Below are 9134 nucleotides of genomic sequence, written 5' to 3' on the forward strand. Positions count from 1 at the left end.
CTAAATGCAATAAATTCTGTTTTCATGGATGCCTGGATGTTAAACTTAATTCTTACACATGGTAAAGCAGCAACACTGATCATTTTATTAAAGATGAATGAATTTAGACAGTTTTTAACTCTCAGCGATGCTGCAGTGTTTGTTTGACTTTGGGACCTAAAGTGGACGGAGTTTTGGAGCCAGATTACTCCGCGAGGCTCCTGACTACGGTAGCCGTAATGCTCCGACAATCTATCAAGCGGTGCGGCTTCGTAGCTTAGCAAAGTCCTACTAAAACATTTCATTCTTTCTTTCTTTTTTTAAACAATATTTTTATTGCTTTTTGCAACAGCATACAAAGATTTGTTTTCACAGTAATATCCCCCCTCACCTCCCATCCCTGCTCTCTCCCAAACATCCATCAAATAAAAACACTTGAAATATGCATACATTAGTAAAATATGTGGCATTTATACATATTGAAGGAATTGAAGGACACCAGCCTTGCACGTCTTCCCTTCTAGAAGATGCATGCTTAAATGAAGATAAATAAAGATGAATAAAGGTTTTGTGAAATGACTACTGAGTTCTGGTGCCGTCTCTGGATGCCCGAGGAATAAAAAGAACCGGGGTGAAACTGATTTCGTAACAATAGCTAGCACAGACTAAACAATTTTCCCGTCATCCACACTACTACAGGAGTTGTCCCATGTTTATTTCTTTTATAAAGTTTTTAAATGGCTTCCAAACATCATCAAAATATGTTAACTTGTCTTTGAGAAAACACGTTATCCATTGCCATACACTGTGCCAAAGAATTTATCCAAGCACCAATAGCGGGAGAATCAGATTTTTTCCAGTTTAATGTAATTATACGTTTTGCATGTAATGTACAATAATCCATAAACTTAATTTGATGGGCTCTTAGTTTAAGATTTTTAGGATACATATGTAGCAGCATCATTTCTGTATCTAAAGCAATCTTTGTATTTAAAATTTGGTTTATTTTGTTCATTACCTCCTGCCAAAATGCACAGACAATTCTGCATTCCCATATACAATGGAAAAAATGTCCCACGGGTTTCTCCACATTTAAAACATGTATCTGGAATTCTGTTAGTATATTTGTTCAATTTCACCGGTGTTACATATATTTGCATGATCCAATTGTATTGTAATAGCTTCAGGTTACTATTAATCGATTGTTTTTGTGATTTTAAGCAAATTGACTTCCATGTCTCCTCAGAAATATTAATATTTAGGTTATTTCTCCAAGATTCTAACTTAGAAACTGATGTTACTGGAGAGGCAGAGACAATCCAGTTATAGAATTTTGAAATTAAGCCTTTGTTACCACATTTTTTCACCACTAACTCCTCTAAATTACTTAACTGGGGAATGTTGAGAGACTGATTTTGCATGGAGGAAATTAAGCTTCTAATCTGTCAATACTTAAATAAGTGTTTTGGGGGGATTTGAAATTTTGAGACTAAATCCTCAAATGAAACCATTATTCCATCACAAAAAAGATCACCCACTTTCTTAACACCTTTTTCTGCCCAACCCTGGAACCCTGCGTCCAAATTTCCTGGTGCAAATAAGGCATTTCCCCAAATAGGACTAAACTGAGAGAGATTATTCTTAATATTCATCATTTCTTTTATTGTAAACCAAACTTCAATCATATTTCAGACTATAGGATTATTTGTTTCCTTCTTTAATTGTTTTGGCTGTGCAGAGTATAAGTACAAGTTTAATGGCATTTTAAGAGAATTTGCTTCCATCTCCACCCAAGATGGGGTATTTTGGGATGAAAAATAAAACATTATTGTCCTCAGTTGAATAGCCAGATAGTACCAGTAAAAATTGGGGCATTTCAACCCCCCTGTATCAAAGGGAAGATACAACAAAGACAAGCGAATGCGGGGTTGGTTCTTGTTCCAAATAAACTCTCTGATTAATGACGCTAGTTTAGTAAACAATCCAGCAGGAGGAGCCAGTGGGACATTCTGAAACGTATACAAGAGTTTAGGTAATACATTCATTTTAAGAACACTTATCCTTCCAATAATAGATAGTGGTAAACTTATCCAACGCTCCAGATCTTTGGAAATTTTCTGTAGAATTGTATTATAGTTAAGTATCGGCACATCTTTTAGTGAAGGAACTATTTTAATGTCTAGATAAGTGAATTCAGAATTAACAGTAAAGCCAGATATATTCTGACTTACGTTTTGATTATACCCTTATTTAAGTAACATTAATGATGATTTTGTTACATTTACTTTATAGGACAGGGAGGAAGAATGAAAGAAAGAGAGGGAGAGAAAGAAAAATAGAGGGGAGAAGAGACAGTGAGAAAGGGGGGAAGAAAAAAAAAGAAAAACAAACAAAACACCTGGATCACCCAAACTGGTATACTAAATCCTTTACAGCAGGCACAGAAGTTTTTAGTTGCTTTAAAAATAATATGACATCATCAGCAAATAAAGCAATTATATGCTCCTTTCTACCACTCTTAACACCTTGTATTTGTCCACTGGTTCTAACAGCTATATCAGAGGTTCAATAGCTAAAAGGAATAAAAGTGGAGATAATGGTGAACCCTGCGGGCACCCTCTTTTAATGTCAAATGGTTCAGAAATTATCTCATTTGTCTTAACCTGAGCAACAGACTGACAGTGTAGTAGCTAGATCCAATGCAGAAATGATTTACCAAACCCACATCTAACAACGACATTAAAGAGATATGGCCATTCGATTCTATCAAAAGCCTTCTCCGCGTCGAGCGAGAGAATGGCTGTATCTTCCTCTTCACTTATGAAGAATGTTGAGGACTCGTCTTACATTATGAAAACTCTGCCCATGTTTAACAAATCCATTTTGATCATCTCCTATAATAACTGGAAGAGCATTTTCTAATCTTTTGGAGAGAATTTTACAGAGAATTTTAGTGTCTGTGTTGATTAAGCTTATAGGACGCATGTTTTCACACTTATTATTTAGTTTTCCAGGTTTAGGAAGCAATATTATCAGGGACTCCCTCAACGAGGCGGTAAGATTACCAGTATTAAAACATTCTATATACATATCTAAGAGAGGCTGTTCTAATTTATCGTTAAAGTATTTGTAAAGGTCGATTGGAAATCCGTCTGGACCAGCTGTTTTACCAGCATTTAGAGAGTTTATAGCATCAGTAATTCATGCATAGTAATTTGCCTGTCAACATTTTCTTTTTCTTTGTCTGAAATTATGGGTATATCAATTTTATTTAGAAATAAAGATTGCATTCTAGTTGCATTGTTGTATTCAGAATTATATAACGTTTCATAAAACACTTTAAATGCATTGTTTATCTCTAATGGGTCTACTATGATATTTCCATTTGAAGTTTCAAGTTTTGTAATTGCCTTTTCAGATTCCTGCTGTTTTATACGCCAAGCCAGGAGTTTGCTGGGTTTTTCACCTTGGTCATAGAATATTTTAGCGCCGTGTACCACATAAAATTGGTTTGAGGTCAGTAAGCACAACCAGAATTCATACATAAGGCACTGTTGATTTTTTTAAGAAAATTAAAGGATTTTAAGTGTGCCTTATAGTGCGGAAAATACGATAATCACTTATTGTTGGTAAGTAGGATTGATCTAGATTTGACGGGGGTTGACAACCTTTCTTTCAGATTCTTCATAGGTTCATGCCCCACACACTTCTTTTAAAAAAAATAAATGATCAACAGTAAAAAGGATTCAGGTGAATTATTATATTATAATATTCAGTGACACAAGGAATACTTGTTCCTTTACTCCTAAAACAATCCATTCATGAATCCTCTTTTTCAGTCCATCTTTTTGCCTGAACACCTTTATTGGGTTGATCCCCGACCAGTAGTACACAACCTAGCAGTAAGCTAATTCAGTAAAAGGGCTAGATGTTAGAGTCCCTGATAATGCATTGCTTTAAATGGAGAGAATCTTGAGGGATGGCTATTATGAGCAAAGGCAGCCCAGAAACTTTACCAGCAGCACAGATCGTTATGCCTCAACTTTCGGTGTTTTACCCAGGCTAATGTGCCATTTTTTCTTCCTTGGTTAGGTTTAGGTATTAGAGATCTGATCTACATTATCATATTAAGATTTGGGACACATCGTCAGTAGTGGACCTTGGATTCATCGGGTGTTTTGGCCATTATCACTAGACACCCTCATCCAAGGAGGCCCTTCCAGGGTTGATCAGACCCCGAAGTGTGTCACTGGTTTATGTTAACATTGTTATTTCTCTTCTTCTTTCTGCTGTTTAGTTTTCTACAGTTTATTTTCTTCTATCAATTCACTGCAACTAAAACCTAATACTTACCTCTTTAACATTTGTGGAGCCTCACTTCTTCAAAGGGATAGAAAAGGTGATAGAGAGAAGTAAGACAAAAGGGACAAGATAGGAGTAAGCAGAGAGATGAGCCGGAAGGGGGGCGCCTGATCTGGCTTCCCACACCTCTCCACCGGATCGGGCTGTACACTCTACTCCCCACTGCCTCCCAGAAAAGGGAAGAAGAGCAGAGAGGAGGAGAGCGGAACATTTTTCTTTCCTATTCTTTCATTCCTCCTTTTGGTTTCACTACCATGAGGTTAACTGCACAGCCCCCAGGAGGACCTGAGACAGCTGTATCAGTTAACCAGCAACATTTCTAATGTTATATTTTACCCTTTTGATGCCCCCTGTTGAGGCAGGCCCACCATGGGTTGATCAATCCTGGGCTTGTCTCGTGGTTAGCTGACTGCCTTAGCTGCCCAAGTGATGTCAGCCCTATTGTCCTCGGGATTCCCATATACTTGTTTGCCATTCACCTAGGGACCATTTTTGAGCCGAGGACAACACAAGGGATCCATAGCCAGTGACTGGTCCTCTCAGCAGTGTTATCTAATTCTCTTATAGCCTGCTGTTGCGCCTGTCCTCTGATCCCAATCTCTCTAAGCAGTTTTGCTGTTGTACTGGCAACAATGACCCTGCACCTCACTTCCACCGGGCGCACCTTGATCTTCCAGCCTCTGTCCTCTGCCTCAGCTGCCAAGTTGGCATACCACAGCTTCTTACGCTCAAATGCTTCTTCAATTGCTTCCTCCCACGGTACCGTCAGCTCAATGAGGTAAGCAAGTTTTTGGGAGTTAGACCAAAGGACGAGGTCTGGTCGCAGAGTCGTTGTTACAATCTCCGTGGGAAAAATTAGCCTCTAATCCAAGTCCACTTGCATTTGCCAATCCCTGGCAACCTTCAGCGGGCCCAGGTCCGGAGCTGAGGGGCTTGTCCTCGGCTTGTCTCCCTCCCGGACAAATGTTGACGAAAGCTGCCGCTCCTCTTGTTTTGTGAAAGGTGTTGATTGATTTCAAGACCAAATCCTCCTCTGCCCTGTTGGACGTGACCCACCACGTCACGATGCCGAAGAGCAGATTTGACCCGTAGCACAGACGTGGCTGGAGTCCACTTCCTTGCTAGGGTAGGAGCAGTGCCTCTTACTATGGGGTTCCGGGAGTCTGTGAGTCACATCTCAAACCTCACTTTTGCACACTTAAACTCCTCTACCAGACTAGAGATAGGCAATGACAGTATCCCGTCGCTACAGAGTCCAACGCTGCTGAGGCATTTGGGAAGTCTGAGCCACGTCTTAACGTAGGAGCTCACTAGCTTCTCTAGTCGATTGACATGATTGAGTGAGACCTCGTACATTGTCAACGGCCACAGTAGTCTGGGTAATAACCCAAACTGGAAGCACCAGAGCTTCAGTTTCCCTGGGAGTGCAGTGTTGTTAATCCGCTGGAGGTCATCGGCCAAGTTCTGCCTTAGTTGTTCTAATTGCCACGTATTATTGAGGTCTGCACTGTACCACCGTTTTATGATGGAGATGCTGCGAGATTTACTTAAACTCCATTCTTGCCCATTCGATGTTTTCCAGTACTGTTTAGTTTTTTGGTGTACTGCTTGTTGTTACTTAGGTTTAATTTCTTTTGTGCAATTTTTTGTGCTTCTTTTCTTCTTATTTCTTTCTTCATCCCTCTGCTGTCATTTTTGACATCTACAAGGTGTACAGAATCAGGTCAGTTCTGTGGCACAGAGTCTCTCTCCCTCTCTTTTTCTGCCTGACTTCATTGCCTCCCCTTTTTGTTCAGATTGTCCGTTCCTGAATTCCCTACCCTTTCATCAATCCATCCTTGCATCTTTTCCCTTGTGAAACCAATCCCATTCACACCCAGGAAGACAGCAACACCTCAAAAAAGAGAGTGTGTATGTGTGAGATGGAGACAAACAGTGGTGAGGTGGTGCTGTATGGGTGAAACAAGATGGGCCAAAAGGCGCAGACAATCGGTAAATCGAGCTTTGGGCTTACACAAAAAGACAACAGGAGTTTAAAAAGAGGAGTTTTGTCCTCACAGAACTCACATTCATTCACTGGACGAAAGCAGCAGCGGTGGTGATATGTGCTGTTGCTCACAGCAATTCCACCATCAGGCTGAGTCTTTCTGTGTGGAGTTTGCATGTTCTCCCCGTGTTCTCCGCATGTTCTCCCTGTGAGTTCTCTAAGGGCACTCCAGCTTCTTCCCCGAGTCCAAAGACATGTAGTTAGTAGGTTTGGGTTATTTTAGTAATTTAAAATTGCCTAGTGTGACTGTCGCTCTCTCTGTGTTAGCTCTGTGACAGACTGGTGACCTGTCCAGGGTATACCTTGCCACTCACCCAATGGGGACTGGGATAAGCTCCAGTTCCCCCAGAACCCTGATTCAGATAAGCAGAAGATAATTGATTAAGTGATCAATGGAAAATTTCTTCTTCTTCTTCTTCCTTGAATGTGCAGCCTATGCAAATGTACATATTTGTAGTAAGGGCATAATAATTAACAAAAACTATATGTAATACAATTTTACTGAAATGACTAGAAAAACTAAAATAAAACAACTAAAAAATAAATAAATAAAGGAAATATTTTCACGTATCAACTGTTGGGCGTGGATGCATTTGTTTTTCCTTTGATTCTCAGATTTATTTGAGTTGTAGTGTCTATTCTGAACTTCTGAAAAAACTCAACAACAAATAAACAGTAATGTAAATAAACAAATATCCTTTATATCAGGTTCATTAAAACATTAAAATTATAACTACCAGAAATTACACCAACTATTTTCAAACAAGAACTTAAATGAACTTAAACTCGCTCTGACAACATGTCAAACAAAAACTCAACTGCCAGTGAATAGCCCGGCAGTGTTCACACTACATGAACGCAGACTGCTGATTCACTTCACTACAAAGAATAGGAGCTGGAGATAAAAGAATGCAGTTTTAGCTTTCAGTTTGACTGACCTTTGATCTCCACAACAACATTTATCCAAGGTAACAATCACAGATCCCTATGAGCAATCCTTATGACAGTAAAGAGGAAGAACTCAGTGGAATAGACCTGTGGCAGAGCTAAGCTCAGGGATGGGGGTGCTGAGGCAACAAGACTAGCTTATGGCTACCTAAGTCTGTTTACCTGTCTTTCAGTCTTTATGTGAAGATAGGCTAATGCTAGCTTAGCATAGAGACAGAAAGAATTGTCTGTTCAGTACTGATGAAAAAGGGGACACTATTAGAGTAACAGATCGCATAAACATGTTCCCAAAGTAACTGATAACAAGCTAAACTTTAATACTAAAAATACTACTAATTAATTTTTAATTCTCTCATATATTAATAATCGTGTTGCTCTAAGGTATTCTTCAACACCAGTTGTTTCCCTTTGATGGTAACTAGTGCAGTAGCTGTGTAGGATGACCATTGCTATTCAAAAATGCTGTTCACTTAAATACTTGGAATATTTAGGAATAAAATGTTTTTTTTAAATCCAAAGAGATTAATATCACCATCAGAAATCAATGAAGTGCAGATATCAGGAATCACTCACTGAAACGCGACATCAGGTAGCTCAAATACAAAGCCTTTTGTCTGCTGCCCGGGGGCTCAGGCAACAAACTAACCTATTAGTGGAGAGTCTGGACGTGTGTGTGTGTGCAGTCTCAATAGTTTGGTCTACCTTCACTGAAGCATTCTCCCCTCTCCTCTGTTAACGTGCTGTTGCTAAGATACCATCTGCTCATCCTTACTCTTCTACACACAAACAGCAGCTTGTGTGTGTGCATGTGTGTGTGCATGTGTGTGAGCAAGAGACATGTTTCTCACTACCCCTTGACTATCCTTGGTATAAACATTCCTCCTCATTGCTTCACACCCTTTCACCGCATTAAAGGTCACCTGACAGTAAGAAAGGTGTTTAATTCTTCCCCCCACTTGCATGCAGATCCTTCCCTGTCTCCTGAAACCTGCAGACAATTTGGGCTGACCTGAGAGCAGATAAGAGAATTCAGAAACCAACATTTGTGCCTTACACTTCTTTAAACAAAATCCCACAATGTATTAGTTCTCCATTTAAATATATTAATGACAACACAGTGTATGGCCCACATCACTAAACCAATAGCTGGAGGTACAACTCCCATGAGCCTTTTTACAGTGTGCCAGTGGCAAAGACTCATACAGTGCTGGCAAAACACAGAAAAAGTAAAATTGTCAGATTCTTATCCATTACACAGAACCCTCAGGGTAGCATCTGATCAGTCCCAGTTTGTTCTGCAGCATGGCAACAAGCCGAAACATGCATCCAAAATTATATAGAAAAAAATACAACAAGGACAACAAGAGTCACACACTTTCCCCAGGAAGTGAAACTTTCACTTGTTATATTGAGTCACGCTCTCAATGCAGTTCCATTATAGTAGGTATGTAGGGACATTATGCCTATTTACTCTGTAAACACAATAACATAATTATAGAAACATTAGACCCTGCAGTAATACAAACAAAACCCCAACAATCATGTGGCCTCTTATGAGAAAGCGCTTGACGACAGACGGAAGGAAGTCCCTTTTCCCAGGAAGAAACCTCATGGATCACCAGGCTTAGGGAGGGGCGGCCATCTGCTACGATCGGTTGTGGGTGAGGAGAGAATGACCTCAAATACCAAGTCACACACTGATGAGTTCCATCCATCCATCCATGAATCCATCCATCCACCCACCCACCCACCCATCCATCCATCCATCCATCCATCCATCCATCCATCCATCCATCCA

The sequence above is a fragment of the Haplochromis burtoni genome, unplaced genomic scaffold (assembly GCF_018398535.1).
Source record: "Haplochromis burtoni strain Fernald_Lab_line unplaced genomic scaffold, NCSU_Asbu1 Contig_1064, whole genome shotgun sequence".
Lineage (NCBI taxonomy): Eukaryota > Metazoa > Chordata > Actinopteri > Cichliformes > Cichlidae > Haplochromis > Haplochromis burtoni.